An 18244-nucleotide genomic window follows, 5' to 3' on the forward strand; every position below is an offset into this window, starting at 1 on the left:
GAGAAAAACACAACATCACAGAGACAGAAAGCACATTCAAAGCAACAAAAACCTGGAAACACGAATTTGACAAAATCATGCAACACAAACCACAAACAAAGATGCAAAAAGCCTTGTGGGGAAGATGACTCACATGGAAAGCAAAGGATCAGTGGTGTTTCCAAAAGAGAGAACAGAAAAGGCATGCTAGGGAACACGAGAGGTAAACGGTCCAGAAGAAGGACTCAAATCTTCTATCCAAAAAAAGTACATTTGTATCCCAGGGGAAAAATAATACACAGAGTGGTCAGTGTGGAAACATAATCATAGTTGGCTACTGACCACCAGGACAAAGGCAGAACCCTATAAACAACAAAGCCAAAGGAAACAAAAGAAGACAAAATACCCCCGCAGCATCCAGCGCCTGAGGATGGTGGCCAAGGGCTACAGAGGTTGGAGGGAAAGGAACTGTGACCCAGTGGTCCTGGGGTATAAAAGTCAACAGACGTCTTTAAGCCTGTGGCAGGCAGGTCCGAAAAGCCTTTTTTGACAGAAGCTGGAGGAATCTTAACTACAGGTCTCAGAAACAAGGCACCCTACCGAAAGGATTGGTAGTGAGCACAGAATCCATTCTCTTCTGGCAGTAAGACTCCACAACTCTCAGAACTAAGTTCTAGAACAGAACGTAGGGGTTAGGGACCTGGTCAGTGTTAATGATGCCAGGAACCAGATTTGAAGGGGAGGAGAAGAAAGCTGGTATTTCCCTCATCTTTCATAGCAGGAAGCCAAACACAGAAATGCAGGTATATCAAAATAGAATAACCACAAGTTCTTATTATTTTATACTCCTGTAACTTTGAAGGGATCTTTTGGTCCTTTTTATATTGATTGATTTTTTTTTTTAATAAACATGATTTTTTTTAACAACAAAAAAGTCATTATTTTTAAAACATTTCTGTTTGAGTTTTCTCTTTTCCATCTGGTTTGCTTCATTAAAATAAAAAACAAAGAAGAAGGAATTTCCATGCTGTTGAAAGGCAGCTGCCCTCATTCAACCTCCCCAGGGCAAGGAGGGAGCTGAGGGTGGCAGAGCAGAGCCTGGGAAGGGAGAGGGAAGGGGGGTCTCCCTGCTTCCTGCTGAGTGGGGCTCAGGGGCCCAGGTCAGGCTGAGACACTCTGAGTACCTGGCTCTTTCTGAAAGTGTCAATGGCCGGTGGAAGGCTCTGTGCTTGGGACTGGGGCTTGCTTTGTAGGGCAGAGCCCTGGGAGGTAGGTAAAGGAGATGATGACCCAAAGCCCTTCTGAAGGGACATTGCTGGGGCCCCCTTCTTCTGCCCCTCCCCGGTTTTCACATCAATCTGACCCACAAACCACACACCTATTTGGGGCCAGGTGTGTGGTTCGTGGGTCAGACTTTCCCAGAGCAGCAATCCTAACTGCTGCTCTCCCTTTCTCCAGTCTGGACCTGTGTCCCTCTCAAGCTAGGGCTTGAACAGAAAGAATTTGGGGTTTGCATGTGGGGAGGGAGAGATGGGGCTGCCATTCATTTATTCATTCATTAGTACACTGAGTAGCCCTTCCGTGTAGACTTGTGCAGTCTCTGGGGACACAGAGATGGGCATGACACTCAGGCCCCTTCGCACCTCTGCTGGGTGTGAGGGGATCCCTGGAACAACCGTCCTGGCTCTTCCAGAAGCCCTCTGTTGTGGTGGTGGGAGAAAGAGGGGGCGAGAGGTGGTGTTTAAAATTTTCCTCTCTCCTTCTAGGTTCTTTTGGCTGGTCTAATAACTAAAATGACACAAGGCATATTAACAGGAGGAAAACATTTAATTTCACACAGACGGGAGCCCCATAAAATATGAGAACCAAAGGCAGCCCGTCCATGGAGTCTTATATGCCATCCTGAGCTAAGGAATAGGACAGAGGCCTGGGGCTTCCAACGGGAGGAGGAGGGTGATTTATAGGACAATGAGAAGAGCAGATGTTTGCCTGCCGTACAGATAGGTCTTTCCGATAAAAGTCACCTGTGAATGGCTGTCTTTCTGAGCCAGGGCCTCTATCTAAATTCTTTTAGGCAGTGAAGGGAGAGGTAAAAGTTTTTCTTGAAACTGCTGTGTCTTGATTGCCTTCAGCTCAAAATAATCCACATGCCAAAGTGACCGTTTTGGGGAGGCTTCTTATGGACCTCTTCATGCCCAACAGGTGAGGGACAAAATATCCAAACGGAAGAACCAGTCAGTTTATACAGACAGGAAAGCAGGCAGGGAGGAGGGGAGTACCCAGTAAGGACGGTGTAAGAGGAAGTCTCTGCCAGAACCATTTCCCCTTAGCTGAGAACGCCTGTGGAAAACACTCCCCTTTCTGCATAATGAAAGACTGTTGGAAACCGACTTACTTTAAGGGGCCATGAGCTAATGCATATGCATGTAACACTGATGCACACACTTGTGTTATGTCTGCCTTTCCATTTGTTTTCTCTGGATGTGTCTGCATTTAATAGACATAGCAAAATGTCTCCATTGTGGTGTGTTTCTCATTTAAAGAAAAAAAAGCTCAAGATTTAGAAACCCAGTATAGATCCAACAGCTTTGAACTCAGCCATTTCATTAAAAAGCAGAAGAGAACAGAATAAAAAATAAAATCAAATAAAAAGAGCCCGGTTTCCTAAAGAAGAGGCTGTCACCACTGTCCTGGCAGGCTCTCTCTGAGTGCAGCTCCGCTCCCCCACAGCCAAGTTGTTATGACTCGCCCCCACAGAGCTTTCCAGGCTTGCACTCTCAAGTGGGTATTTGCTGTGTGGACACAGAAGGAGAGTTCTCCCTTTAGAGAGAATGCAATTACTTGACCTTTGTATGGAAGACCCATCTGGAGGCTTTTCATCGTTCCAGCGGAAAGATTCTGGTGAGTCTCAGTTGATCACTACGGCTGCATTTTAATCTCCGTAATTATGCGTTTTTATTATCTCTCCTTGGTAAACTAGAATGCTCTCTCCAGGGTGTTCATTACCACTGCCCGTGGGCCAAGCGGCCTGCGGTCTGAGGAGAGGATATTGTGTTTCCAGCCGAGATGAGGTCCTGCATCTCACTTCAAGGGGATTAGCTGCACGTGTACTGTGGTTCTGTTGGCCCCGTGGTGTTGCTTTATATTATAACGGCCTTGCTGTACCAGCTCCTGGGCCTGCAGCGTCTCCCACTGTTTGCATCGACCTGCCCATATCACCCCTTGCCAGCCCCGGCCCCTCCCAGGGCTGACTCAGCAGGTGTCATCCTGGCCCTGGGTGAGCAGCGGTTCTTGGTTGCGTCTAGGAAAGGCTGGGGTGGAGATGAGGAGGTGTGGCAGGGAGGGGGCCGGGACTGAGTGTTTCCAGCAATAACCTGCCAACTTCCTCCAGTTTCGTGGTACTGACCTTGACTTTTGCTCTGCCTGCCCAGGGCCCTTGTCCTGGCCTCAGTTTCCCTCTGACTTCTCTCAGCATTTCCCTCTTGGCCATCCTCCTGGCTGAGGTGGAACCATTGGTGAGTGCTTCTGGCTCTTCCAGGGACAGCCCAAACCTCACCTCTCACCTCCCAAAGCGATGACGTAGTCACAGTGCAGGCGGGTCTCTGCTTTGATAGGACATGAAAGAAATTATGGCCACTCTGGTGACTGCGGGGGGGGGGGGGGGAGCATAGAGGACTGAGTGAGGGAGACAGAGGCAGCCTCCTAGGGGGTGTGATGCTAAACTGAGCTTGAAGGGCGAATGGGAAATTCCTGGGTAAAGAAGGGAGGTGGGATTTGTTCCAGGCTGAGGAACAGAATGTGGAAAGTCCTGGAGGCACATGGTCACATGATTGGGGATTTTAAGTGGTTAGACAGAAAGGTGCCTGTCAAAGATGGTGACAGGTGAGGCCGGAGCGATTGGGGGATTTAAATACCTTGAAGATCTCTCCATGTTACACTTAGGACCATGGGGCACAGATGGGTGTGTTGTGCAGTGTGCCATTTTAGGAGCACCCCTAAACAGTGCAGTGCACAACCTGAGTAACTGAACAGTGTGACTCTGCTCCACTCAGGGGAATGAGCTTCATCCTGGTGGCCAGGGATTGTAAGGAGAGCAACATGGTTATACGCGTGGGTTAAACAGATCATGCTGGCAGTGAAGAGTGGGTTGGGGGAGGAAAGCGAGGAGGCAGGAACAGCAGTTAGGCGGAAGCCATGGTAATCCAGGGAGGTCTGACAAGGGTTGCTCTAAGGCCACTCTGGGGAGAAAGGAGAGGGAGGCTGCTGTTTGCAGGGGCGGGTTCTGCAGGGTTTGGAGCCTGACAGCGGCAGCACAACACATCGAATAAAGTAAATGCCCAAACCGTTGTAAACACCTTCTGTGAATAACAATGGCACTTATAAAATTAACTTCCATTTGTCATTGCTTATGCCATAGAAACTTTCCAGGATTTTGCTCCTCCAGAGTTCCAATGATGCTTGAAAAATCATTTGCTCGTTGTAGATAATATGCACCTTTCAAAGGCTTTTCTTTGTTTTGGTGTCTCTTCCATGCTAATATTTAATACCTTTTCCCTTGTATGATTCAAAGAATGTTCTGTGTCCTACTGCCTTCACACCACCCTGGTTCTGGAGAAATGGAAAGACTTGGATGCTTGAGATGGAAACAGGTGTGTCCAGACCGATGCCTGCTCACAGCCCTTTCTCAGTTAGTGCATGGGGCTAAGTGGCCTCAGCTCTGCCCGGACGCTTGTCAGAGAGTTTAATAGAGTCTGACATCATAAGCTTCCCACCTCCCCCCACCCCACAGCTTAGCACCCTCCCCCCCCAACTCTCACAGGGACAAGTCCTTCACCTCCTTTCTCTCGCCTGTGGTTACCCTGAAAACAACCCGTCTTGCTTGATCTCTACTGACAGTTATGTTCCTCATAATAGAGAAGAATCTGGAATTCCTGAGGACTATTCAAGAGGTAGGGGTGAGGCAGAGGGAGGAAGGGTGGAGAGGAAGAGAGGACCCACTGAGACGTGGGGAAGGCGAAAGAACTTCTGGCCAAGAAACACCATTGTAGTAGTGGTGTGGCCAAAGAGCCAGCACGTGATCCACATGGAAATGTGCGCAGTTGCCCTGGCATGGGCTGTATGACCCTGTGTGGGCTCCTGGCTGTAACACAGGGCAGATCACGTCTTGCTCCTAGCACTGTCTCCTCGTACTATTCAGGGGCCCAGGGGCCTTCTGCCTCATTTTCTTCATTGTCTGCGTCTGTCAGCCTGAAGGGAAAAGGTCTAGAGTAGAGCATGTGGGAGGCTTTTACACTTCTGTCCTAGCGGTGGCATGCTCACCTCTTTTTCTTTTTTTAAAAAGAAAAACAGCTTTATTGAGATATATTTCAAGTATCATAAAGTTTACCCATTTCAGGAGTACAGTTCAATAATTTTCAGGACCTGTAGAACATTTTCACCTTCCCAACAGATTCCTTGAGCTCATTTATTATTAATCCCTGTTCCTACCCCATAGGTAATCACTAGTCTGCCTTCCATTCCTATAGATTTGCCTATTTTGGACATTTCATATAAATGAAATCATACAGTATGTGGTCTCTTGTGTCTGGCTTCTTTCACTGAGCATAATGTTTTTAAGGTTCATGCTGACGTAGCATGGGTCAGTGGTTTGTTCCTTATTGCTGAAGACTATTCTGTTATATGCATAGCCAGTGGCAATTCACCTCTACTCATCTTCCATTGGCTAGAACTTGTCATATGGCCAAACCCAATTGCAAGGGAAGCTGGGAAATGTAGTCTCTGTGCCCAGAGGAAGGGAGCCAATTGTGGTGAACAGGTAGCAATCTCTGCCCAGGTATTCACTCCTTGCCTCCAATTACCCTGTAAAAATCTATAAACATATAAGTGCTACATATGAGTGGTATGTGTGTGTGCGTGCGTGTGTGTGTGTGTGTGTGTGTGTGTGTGTGTGTGTGTAGAAACTGCAGAATCTGGGTCTGAGGCAGCTTTATGAGCAATAGAGGTTGTGTGTGGGAGGAGGTGGGGGGGCATCAACCATAAACTGAGGACCAGAGGTAACCTTGAGGGCATTAACACACTCCCCTGCTCTCCCAGAGCTGTGGACTTCTACAGACCCTGGGAAAAGGTCAGTGCCAATCTTATCCAGCTCCTCAGAGGCAGGGAGATACGTGGGTTACAATTAATGGAATCATTTCCAATGCACTTGAAACAGCTCTTGAGTGGGACCTTCTTGGTGGGGTAGGGGTGATTTTAAAAACATCTCTTTTGTGTTTTGATGTTCACATCTGGAGCATATTGATGACTCTGTTTAGCTGTTGGTGTGTCTGCACCAGCACCGTTCAGTCTGGAGGCACTTTCATAAGAAAATACGAACTCTCCTTGCGTTCTTGGAATAGTCATCAAAGGGGAAATGTCTTCCAGAAGAAGTGTGGTCTTCATAGGAGAGGGAAAGAAATTGCTCTCTGGGGCCTTCTCTGATGTTGATGCTGCCACCAGAAGTTCAGGGTGAAGAGTAACTGGAGGTGCAAACTGGGAGTTATTTAAGGACACATTTGCCCCCCAGCTCCCCTTGATTCTCAACACTGTTTTTCACTTAATATTTTCACCATTTGGCAGAAACGGGGAGGCTGATTCCTTCCTGGATGCAGTGAGCTTTCCAGGCCACAGAATTCCATCACCTTGAATAACAGGCCAGCTGCCCACGCCGACCTACATCTGGACAGCTGCTCTGGGACAGCTGAAGCCACACACCTGCTCTGGGGAGCCCATGATCTGGTCTCTGACTCCTGAGACCGGCCAAGCATCTGAGTGAGGAAAAGAAGGGCTGTGACTTGTTTCTTTGGAGGCTGTTTGTTGGAAATGCTGCAGAGATGCTGGCTGTTTTCCAGAGGACAGTGAGGGCTATAGAAAATTCTGCATGTAACTCTGAGGAGCCATCCTCAGATTTGCTCAGCTCCACCCAGAACTTCTTGTTTAGCCGAAAAGCATCTATGTGGGGGAAGGTCAAGAGGAAGAGAGAGTAGGAGCAGTGTTTTGCTGAAACTTTGCAGCCGTTTCTGAGGAAAGCAACTCCTTTTTCCCAGGTCCTGACAAATGGTGATGTTGAATGCATACATCCCTTACCTTGTTCAGGTCACCTTATTTTAAAGACCCAAAGAACAGAAATGAGTATGTGTCAGAGCCAGAATTAAAGCATGGCCAAATCTTGTCTAGTGTTTTGAGAACTGACATAATCCTAGTGTTTCCACTCTACAAGAAGGAGCAGGTGGGGAACCCATATTTAGGTAGAGTCTGCTCTGTACCAGGCACTGGTTTCAGCACATTTCACATGTTCCCAGGTAATCTCCACAACCCACCAGGGGCACACTGTTCTTATTCTCCTGTTATGGTCTGAGGAAACTGAACTGAGCACCTCCTTCGAGGAGACACAGCAGGCAAGGAAGGGAGTTGGGATTCAAACCCAGGTCAGCCTCACGCCCAAGCCTGGGTTCTTTGCACAGTCTTGTGGACAGGACTTCTTGACATTAACCTCGCAAGGCTGGCACTTCCTGTCCCAAGCTGTGGAGCATTGCAGGATGACCCCAGGAGGAAAAAGCAACAGATGACCAAGACCATGGGCCTCTTCAGTTAGAATTTTGCATGGGCCTGCCCTAGCCTCAGCTCTGGAGACTGCAGTTGTACAGATTCTTCTACTCTGTGGGGCAACAGGGGCTCTGCCTCCTCCATCTGGGAAGACAAGCAGGAGGGTGGAGTCCCTGCAGGCCGAAGGCGGGCTGTGCTTATCTATGGATGTGGATTTATCATGCTGGACAGCCCCTGCACGGCCACAGCCCTGGACCTCTATCCACCAGGCTGTCAGCAACATCTCAGCAACCTGGCTCCAGGCTGTTGGCACATACGAGGCCGACCATGTAGCCAGTGGTGATGCTTTTATGATCCTGTTTGCTATCTTTCAGACCTAACCTCATTGCTCTGCACTTTGTGGAGCTGAAATACAGCTCTCTGGCCTTCCTGCAGCCTGCTGGCCACCTGAGAATTTGCCCCTTGCTGATCAAATCCTGAACAGTTGGCAAATCCCTTTGGAGATTACGTTTGAGTGACCGGATCCCTGCATGTGTCACATCCTGGTATTATTATTATGATGATTATTATTGTTGTTATTATTACTGCTGTGATTTGTGACCATACATTTCACAACTTTCCTGGAACTTGTACGTTCAAGTACTTTGCCCTATTGTGCCTGTTAAAAAGATAAATTTTGTAAATGTTGAAATCATGACGCCCAGAGAATATGAAATGAACGCATGTCCGTTTAACTCTTGCGTGATGAGTTACGTAACTCATCATTTAATGGGGAAACCTGTAGTATTATGTTACAACCAGTTCAAAGGAAAATTCAAAGAACACACATAGAGTCAACCGGGAATGCTGAAAGGAACTTACAAATAGATGCCCCAACTGGTCATCGGTCACAGGGCAACGAGCAGTGACAGTCCACCAGACAAAACTGATTTACGTCACTGGCATTGCTCTCAGTGTCTACAACTTACAGAGTTGTCAAAGAGCTCAAAGACAGTGAGAGGTACCAGCCCCTAGGAAGGCAGACACCTGGGAGGGTGCTCTACACAGGACACCTGGGGATCTTGTCCGCTTGTTTCAAATTCTTTCACATTCTTTTCTTGACACCCTCAAGGGTCTAGGCACATTTGAGCTTGTGAGCCATCATGCTAATTGATTCCAGCTTTACATAATTTGGCCGCTTTTATTCTCATCTCAGATGAGTCTCGGAGGGGCTAAGCGGCCTGCCCACCATACATGAAAAAATGAGTTCTTCTGGCTCCAGACTCTGCCTTTTGATCTCTTTCCCCAAGCACCCGCAAAGACAGAGGAGGGTGAAGGAGATCTGGGGTCCAGCCTGCTGCGGGTGTGAGGGTCTTCATTTTAGCTCATATGAATTTTATGTTTGATTCCCTCATTCACCCATGTTGGGTTCAACACAAAAACAATGTTTTAAAATTGCTGTTATGGGTTGAATTGTGTCCTCCAGAAAGATATGTTGAAATCCTAACCACCAGAATGTGAGATTATTTGAAACATTGTTGTGTGGACGTAAATTGCAGTGAGGTCATACTTGAGTGGGGTGGGGCCCTTAATCCAATGTGACTGGTGTCCTTGTAAGACAAGGAGAAGAAAGCCAGAAACATAGACACATGTGGGGAGAAGGCCATGTGATGATGGATGCAGAGACCGTGGCGCTGCAGCTGCACGCTGGGGAATGCCAAGGATTGCGGCAACCACCAGCACCCGGAAGAGGCAAAGAAGGCTCCTCCCCCAGAACCTTCAGGGGGAGCGCGGCCCTGCCAACCTTGACTCTGGCCTTCCAGCCTCCAGAACTGGGAGACAATACATTTCTGTTGCTTTAAGTACCCTATTTGTGGTCCTTGGCAGCCCCTGGGAAATGAAGATACTCACCATGGAGGCAATAGATGCTCCAGGTAGGGGCACGCAGCTCGTCCTGTGGCTTTGAAGTCCCCACCCGACCATACATTTCACAACATTTCACATGGGAAGCTCAGTCTAATCCATGACCCCAGAGAGGGGTGTGCTGCTGCTTCCCGTCCTCCCCTCCACACATTCAGTGTTGGCTGCAAATGCCGGAAGTTGAGAGAGAAAAGCTACTGACCCACAAATGTTTATCAGGTGGCCGCTGAGGCTTCTCCCCGACCCAGAACCTGGAAATGAGGGAACCAGCCTGCTCACTGGACACAGTTGTTAAAATGAACACCATCGCATTTCCATCAGAGATGAGCAAACTCACTGGGAAGTGATTCCCAGGCTTGGAAACTCCTTCACCAGGCTGACCTCCTGGGAATCCAGGTCTGACTGCAAAGTGGGGCCCTTCCACGTCTCTCATGGAGAGCCTCCACGTGACCCTGAAGGTCCAAACCCATCAGGACACCAAGAGGAGTGACTTTCCCAACCTGCCTGTCCTCTGCCCACGGGCCCTGTGCTGGGCTGCTTTACGTGGGTTCTATTTCCAACCTCACCCGAGCTGCCCAGGTAGAAAACATCACCATGGTAACCCTTGTTTCCAAGGGGCAGCGTATTGCTTCTGGAAAAACTGATACCTTGGTTCCCAGCACTCAGTGCTCTGTGGGGCAGCGGGACGAGTTTTGTTGGCACTGCTAGCAGTTGGCTCAGCAGATACACTTCTCAGCTTTGTGTCCCTGATGTGGTATCCAGGATACGAGGAAACATGATGTGTTCGCTCCTGCAGAAGAAGGGAGAAGGGGACTCTGGGTGTGTCGTTGGCGCTGGCTCCAGCTGCCTGACGGGAGGGGCTGCAGGGCTCGTGCTCTGGCTGGGCTATGGGGGCACCTGGCCTGTGACCCACCTGAGTCCCCAGATGAGAATCACCTGAGCTGTGTCCCACCTGTGTCACAGACGAGGGTTGCCTCCCACTGCCAGCATCTGTTCCATGTTGAAAACCTGGCATGACCCTTGTCTCTTTCCACTGGTCCCCAATAGACAGAGAATGTAGGGGTGGCCTCAAGTATTTGAAAGGTGGCTGTTGCAGATATTGCTGGCTGGTCAGCCAGCAGCCATTTCCTTTTTTTGTTTGCTGAAAGTGCCTGCCATAGTAATCTCATTCCGTTTTACCAGATGCTCACTTTCCCAGGCTCCCTTGCAGCCTCCATGGCCATGAGACAGAGCGCTGGCCAATGAGACATTAAGGGGCATCTTACGTGACTTCTGGGGAAATTGTTCCCTTCCTAGTAAAAGGAACAGACACGGGGAAAGAGCCACCTTCTGCATCCTGTTAGGAATCGTTCATGTGAGGATAAGCTATTTCCAGGAAAATTGCAGACACTGACCAAGCGTGCTGACATGATTGAACTGCAAACAGCCCTGCGTCTCTCTACCTCCAGACCACTTGCTTTGTGATATGATGAGATGCTTTTTGTGGTCTGAGCCCTTGCTACTCAAAACTGATTGCAGACCAACAGCTTCCGTGTCACCTGGAAGCTTGTGAGAAATGCAGATGCTCAGGCCCCTCCCCGGACCTCCTGACCCAGAAGAGACATTGAAAAAAGTCTTCAAGTGACTCGCGTGCACACAAAAGTATGAGAGACAGTGACCACTGTGAGAGAGAGAATTATAGACCCCTTGTAAGAACTGGAGATTTTTCTGCAGATTCATTTTCTGGGTGGTATGTGTGTGTTTATGCCTCTCCAAGCTAGGAACAATGAGATCTTAATTCTGTGTAAAAGGAAGGCAAATCTCCCCCCACAAGCTGCAGGAACAGATGGCGGGGGTTTCTAGCGGGTCCACAACTGATCACTGCAGGATGCAGGGAATGTTTGCACTGGCTCGTTGTTCTTAGGGTTAGAGCTTCCCTTGTCTTCTCTGAAGTCTGGGCTTCAGGTTTGCAAAGATTAAAACCTGCGTGTTGAAAACAGAGCCTTGAAAAACAAAAAAAAAATGTTGCTGGAGGGTTTTTCTTTGAAAAATCTTGTTTCCCTTCTCAAGCTGTCAGGATGCTCCAAAGAGAAAACCCACTGTGAATTTTAGCTTCAAGGAACTGACAGGAGACTGTGGGAAAGGAGTTCTTTCTTAAGGAAGGGTATTTGGAGCTCAAATTCCTTTTGTCTCCACACCACAAGGATTTTAATGTTTCAGTTTTTTCCTTCCAGCAGAAAGCTGGAGAAGCACATTAGTTCATAGATGTTTGGTGGTGGAGGGACCTCAGAGTTGTAGAACATCAGAAAGGTTTGTTGGTATTAGAGCAGGAAGGCACCCCAGCCTCCAGCTCAAGCCATCTGTCCCAACACCCCAAGGCAGAAGGGAAGTCTGAGGCTCCGAGGAGAAGCCTGATGTCACAGCTGGTAGGTGGTAGAGTCAGGTCCAGAACCCACGTCCAGGCTTTCTCCACATGTTAGCACCTGCCCCTCACAGGCCTGAGTTATCAGGAGAGGAATGTTGGGGTCGCCTGGACTCTCCCTTGTTTTGTTAGGGAGGCTGAGGTCCAGGGAGGGGGGACAGTTGGGTGCTCAGAATTTGGCAAGGTCCCCATTTGGCCTTCTTGTAGCTGTCATTGCCCTCTCTGAGCCTCAGTTTCCTCAACCAATTGAGATGGAGATAGCGAAAGATGTGATATTTACAAGCTTCCTCACGCCACCTTTGTTTGCAGCACCTGAATGTCTGGTCTTCTCCCTGGTGAACGAGGTGAAGGGTCCAGAAGCAGAACGAAAGAAGCCACGGGAAGGGAGTTGGTTACTACCCACAGAGGAAGAGTGGGCAGAAGGCCGCGGATCTGAGAACGGGGGTGGGAGTGTGGGGAGAGAGTGGAGAACAAATGTTGCTGTGTGTGAGACCAGGAGAGAATAGAGAATGTTTTAAAGAAGTCTTGAGTGTCGTCTGATACAAGTGCCCCTTCAGGTAAGACATTGGTTCAAGACCTTCATTCCTTTTCAGGGCTTAGTGGAGGTGCATTTCCGTTTTGTTTGGATGCATCTTGGTGTTGAGGTGGGGCTCAAAGTGCCTTCATTTTACACGCGAACTATGTAAACTGTGGGTAACATCTCTTTTGTGTGGCTGTTGCCCAAAGACAGAACCCTTGTACTAGTCTGACCTAACTACACTGCAGAAAGTTGGCATGTGGCCAAGAGGAGCCACAGAGACTTCTGGAATTTTCTGAGTAATCACTCAGCTCCTGACCCATCTGCTCCTGTAATTACTGACGGGCCCTAGGAGGCAGTAAGAGATAATGGTTTAGATCATATCCTCTGGAGGCAGGCAAACCTGGCTTTGAGTCCTGGATCACCCACTGCCTGGTGGCTTTGGGAAGTTGATTTACCATCTCTGAGCCTTAGTTTCCTCATCTGTAAAATGGGGATGATAATACTGACCTCACAGGGTAGTTCTGAGGATTAAATTAAATAATGACTCTAAAGCACAGTGCCTAATCCCTGATAAAAATTCAATGATCATAGATGATGGTGATAATGGTACTGATGATACTTGTTCCTCTGGCTGGATCTTTGCTCTGAGTCCTTCCCTGACTCCATCCCTAACCTTGACTCTTTTTTCCCCCAGCTGCCTTGGGTGGTTCCAGGCATCTGCTCAGGTGTTTCCCTAACCCTTACCAGCATATAAGTGTCTGACACCAAATTTACCAGCCACAGTGGGAGGAGCAGTTAGGCCCTGGGGTGGGGAAAAGGGACCTTTCAGCTCCCTGCTGGAGCTGCTGGGCACCTCCTTGGGCTCTCTCCCCAGTTTCTGGGCCTTCCTGGTGAGGCCAGAGTTTGTATCAGCAGCCTCCTACCATCAGAAATAGGGCTTCAGGCTACAGACGCTGTCATGCCCTGTACTCTGAATGCTGAGCTGGTCCAGGCAGGCCCAGCCTGGCACTCCCCTCCTAGGATGGCTTTGTTTGGAGATGGTCCCTCAGTTCCCTGTTCCCAGCTACTACAGAGGGCTGCTGCCCCTGCTTGTGCATCCCCCCACACTGTCCACCAGCCACTGGAAATGTCACCATTTCAAGGCTTTTTTTCATTTAAAATGCAACTCTTCCTGCGACATGTCACACTTGAAGCCAGGCATTGCGAACCTTGTATGTGAGCTCTGACTACTTCTGTGTCTATCGCCATACAACAGCATTACTAGCTTGCAGTTAACAGGACTGAGCATGCTTTCTGCACTAGGCTCTGTAGCAGGCCATTTTCCTCTTTGTCTCCTGGACACACCCCTTCCCCTTACAGAGAAGGAGACAGAAGACCTGCAGGGAAGTAACTTACTAATAAATGCTGGAGTGGCGGCAGAGATGGGAGAACGTGCGCAGAACAGAAGGATGGAGAACTCCCTGGCTGGATTGTGCCTGCCTTATAGTTTTGTCTTGAGATGGTTTCAGCTGCTTCTTCTAATGTTAGGTGGTGAGGAGCTCACCTCGCTGCGGCCTGACAGAGTGTGAAGACTGAGCACTGGAACTGCGGGGAACTGGAAACCAAGCCCGACTGACGCATTGCCGACAGGGTAGATGGTTGCCACCATTTTGCACAGAGTTGAGGTTAAGCGACAGGCAATTCTTAGCAAAACCGGAAGCACAGCTTGCAGAATCAGGGGGAGGGGAGAAACGGCCCTGCAGCCCTCTCCTTCCACGCGGTTGGGGCGGGCATGGAGGAGGGCACCCACCTGTGTGTTTCTAGGAGGGGCCTCTGGCAGGAGAAGAGGATCTGTGCCTGCTTTTCAGTTTTCCCCAGATGGCCCCGCCTAGAAACCAGGCCTGCTCGCGGCATGTGGTTCATACAGTCTGTTCTTTCACTTGAGGTTTGTAATAGATCGAATAGTGACCCCCACCCCCCACCCCAAATTCATGTCCACCTGGAACCTGTGAATGGAACTTTATTTGGAAATAAGGTCTTTGCAGTTGTAATCAAGTCAAGATGAAATCACACTCGGGTAGGATGGCCCTGAATCGAGTCTGACTGGTGTCCTTGTAACAGGAGGGGAACTTGGAGCCAGAGACGTGGACACACGGGAGACGTGCAGGTGAAGACACAGGACGAGACTGGAGCCGTGTGGCTACGAGCCAAGGGCTGCCCACCACCCCAGAAGCGGGAAGCGGCAGGAAGGATCTTCCCTGAGCTTCCAGAGGAGCGCGGCCCTGCTGACACACTGATTTGGGACTTCTGGGCGCCAGAGCCATGGGAGAATACATTTCTGTTGTTTTAAGCCACCAGTTTGTGGCCCTTTGTTAAGCAGCCACAGGAAACTGGCACAGGGCTCCTCTCTCACGTCTACTGGGTACAGTGAGCGTTGTCGGTCACATGCCAGCGTGCGTCCTCCTGCTTTCCTGACAGAACCGTACGTCTGCTCAGGTGTTTCCCCAACCCCTGCCCCAACATGACTAAAGAGGAGGGGACTTGCCCTGACCCCAGGACCAGCCCTAATTCCCACTAATCAGGCCTGGTCATGTGATCCAATGTCCCCTCCTGGCACTGATTTGAGAGCAGGCATGACCCAATCTGGCCAACAAGAGATGAGGGAGCCGGGGTGAGGGGTGGTTCTGGGAAGAAAGGTTTGCTCTTTCTCAAGAAGGAGGTTCCAGAGAAGAAGATGGCCCCTTCTTCCTGTACATGTTGCTCTTGTTAAGGCTGCAAGGCCCTTCCATGGCCTGCCTGGGGTGGGGCCAGGGGAGGGGATGGGCCAACACAGGTAGGACTGGGCTTCCAGTTTGTGAGACATTGAATCGTTATGACGTAAGCCAGTCTGAGTTGGGGGGTTCTGTGTTTGCAGCCCCTCGCATCCTTACTGACACCCCAGGCCTGAGTGCAGAGGAAGGCGGGTGAGAACAGACCCCATGGCCAGGCAGGAGAAAGCAGAAATGGCCGTCAGGCCAGTCACCCAAACAGCTGCAGCCCAGACTTGGGTGTGCTTCTTTCTTTGATTTTTGAAGTACAAATATGATGACATCATTTTTGGTTTTCTTCTTGGTCCCTGTAATAGCTCATCCATCTTGAGTCATCCCTTCCCCTCCCAGGATCAGAACACCTGGGACTTATTTAATCCCAAGGCAGTTGGTTCTGGGTCAACGCTGCATGAGAGGACCTGCATCAGGTGGCCAGGGCGGGACTGCCGCTGTCTCTGGCTGACATGCGGTGTAGCTATTGGAGACCATCCTGCTTCTCCATCCTGGGGAGGTCCTTGCTGTCCATTTCCTGCCCAGGTCACGGAGGGGCCCCATGCTTGGTTCCAAGGTCACATCCCCATGGATATGGCTGGGCACTCGGAAGCCTGGGCCACAAATGGGGACAGTATGGCAAACCCAGAGTAGGTAAGGACCCTACACTCAGATCTGCCCCTGTGCAGATGGGAGATTGATGAGCTCTTATATTACAAGTTCTGGGGACTTCCCGGGCCACTCATTTTCTATACTGTGAAGGGATTGTGATAATCGAATATCAAACTGTCCATTTAAAATTAATCTCAGGAAATGCCATTTTGAATTGTTTGGGGAGCATTCTCTGAGTGACTCCTGATCCACGCTTTCGATATCTTTTTTTTCCTTTCTTTCTTCTTTTACCGTAACAGGGAAATTGAAAGCACATGGTGGCTCTCAGGCATGTTTTGAATTTGCAAATCCCAGCTCCCCAACTGGAGGTCTGAGTGGCTCCTCGACCTGTTTCGGGCTTGTTATTTTTTGCTTGTGTGCCCGTTGAGGTTCTGCTGGCCGTGGAAGGCCAGGGCCACTCTGAAGGAGTGTCTGTGGCCTGAGTGGGCTCCAGGCGTCCTAGTGGGTACCAGCAGGAAGCACACGCAGGCCGGCGCTCCTCCAGGCCGGTCCCTGGCAAAGGACGGACTACGTTCCTTTGCAATGTTTCAGGCCCAAGATAAACTATGTTGGAGCCACAGGGCTGCTGGAAGCAGCAGGTCTCAGTTTGTTTTTATTCTGCTGACAGCACGTCTGCCTCAAGTTCAGATGGTGCTGCAGAGAGCAAAATGAAGGCCTCAGATCACCAACTGGAAAGCAGGCCTGGGTGAGTGGGGGGTGAGCGAAAGTCTCAGGGGAAGGGTCTGGGGTTGCCTTAGGGGTTCTCTGTACGTACTTGGGCATGGGATTTCCCCAGGAAAGTTAATAAAGCCATCAAGGTGTTCAGTTGCCAACTGGCCTTTTGGGCAGGTGTGTTTTATTTATCTGGGTGAGAAGGGGCAGGGTGGCAGCTGTGCTGGAGAGAGGGGCTGAGCGGAACCAGGCCCCTCAGAGGAGCTGGGCTTTCCAGAAGACAGCCACGGATGGCAGACAGGGGTGTGCCCGTGCAGTGGACATGTGGGGTGCAAGGTATTTGTCAAGTTGGTTTTGCAGGGGCTCCAGGCAAACCAAGGGGGCCCCTGCCACAGGGAGCAGGGCCCGGTGGCCAGGGATGTGTGTCCTCGATGATTTGTTCCTTCCTGGCGATTACAGATAGGGTCTTTGGATGTGAAGGAGAGCTGGTGGGAGGCAGGCTGTGCGTGTGTGTGTGTGTGTGTGTGTGTGTGTGTGTGTGTGTGTGTGTGGTGTACAATTGCCCAGGGAGGGCTGCTTGCCTATCTGGGCTATCACCAAAGCAGGAGCACTTGGGTGGCAGGTCACCTGGAGGCTGCCCTTTGAAGGCAGGGCTTGTGGAAGACAGAAGAACATTTCTGAGCAGGAGGAGAGGTGGGGGCAGGAGGAGGAACAATGAGGACTTTGGCCAGAGCCCCCGCTGCATCACAGGCTCCACAGGTAGGCGAAGCAGCCGCGCCAGGGGTAATGCAGCCTCCTCTTAGACCTGTCATGTGCTAGGTCCTCAGTTTACCTGATCTCTGCTCAGATGCAGCTGCTGTTCAGCAGTTTCCCTTTTGGCAGGAATTCTGGGGATGCCACCTGTAAAGCCACCCACAGGACCAACCAGGAACCTTGGAACACTTGTGTGATGTCTGGAGGTGCAGTAGCCGTGTTGCAACCATGAGGCCTAAAGCCTGGTGGACTAACGGGCTAATGAGGCACAGCAGAAAGACAGGGAGAGGATGGAGCCCCCAGTGGCTTCCAAGCAGCTACTACGTCAGCCCTGTACTGCCTCGCTCTGGATTTACTGTTATGTGAGGAAAATCCTTTTACTTCCTTAAGTCATTGCTGTTCAGGTTTTCTGAATTCTAGCCAAATGCATCCAAACTGATAGAACCTCTCAGGGAAGGGACAGAATTACTCATTCTTATATTCTTAGACACGGTACATGGCCTAGCACATGATAGGAACCCAGTAAATAAATGCTCATCTGTGGGTGGGCACAGGGGCCTTACCAAGCTCTGCCGACTTTCTCTCCAGTCTCCCCACCACTCCCTCTTGATTTCCAGGCTCCATCCACACTCCACTGGCAGTTCCTTATGTGCCCCATGCTCTGGCTCACCTTGGGCCTTTGCAAAGGTTGCTCCCTCTGCAGGAAGGACTGTCTGTCCTCTTTTGTCATCGTTGAGGCACCTTCTCTGGCAGCATCCAGAGCCCCATCTTCCAAAGATACTAGACCAGCAAAATGTCCCTGTGCCTCAGGGGCCTCATCCATAAAACAAGCAGGATAACAGTACCTGCCTCAAAGGGTTGTTGTGAGACTTGAATGAACTAATTCTAACAAACTGTCAGAAGAGCAGAAGTTTATATGGCACTTACCACATGCAGGCACAATTGTGAACCCTTTACACATCATTAATTCATGTGCTCTTCCCCATGATGCTTTAAGTACTGATGTCATCC

The 18244-nt window shown here is 49.9% G+C and overlaps 1 long non-coding RNA gene across 1 annotated transcript; it reads left to right on the forward strand.

The window, feature by feature from the left end:
* The first annotated feature begins 1326 nt into the window (after positions 1-1326).
* On the forward strand, positions 1327-16618 carry LOC148755152 (uncharacterized). Its single transcript, XR_016018852.1, has 3 exons — positions 1327-2880; positions 4550-4628; positions 6595-16618. It is a non-coding gene; the product is annotated as an uncharacterized LOC148755152 (long non-coding RNA).
* Positions 16619-18244: the final 1626 nt, after the last annotated feature.

This window comes from Rhinolophus sinicus, chromosome 15 (assembly GCF_057876585.1).
Source record: "Rhinolophus sinicus isolate RSI-liver-muscle chromosome 15, RSI-T2T, whole genome shotgun sequence".
In the NCBI taxonomy this organism is placed as follows: Eukaryota; Metazoa; Chordata; class Mammalia; order Chiroptera; family Rhinolophidae; genus Rhinolophus; species Rhinolophus sinicus.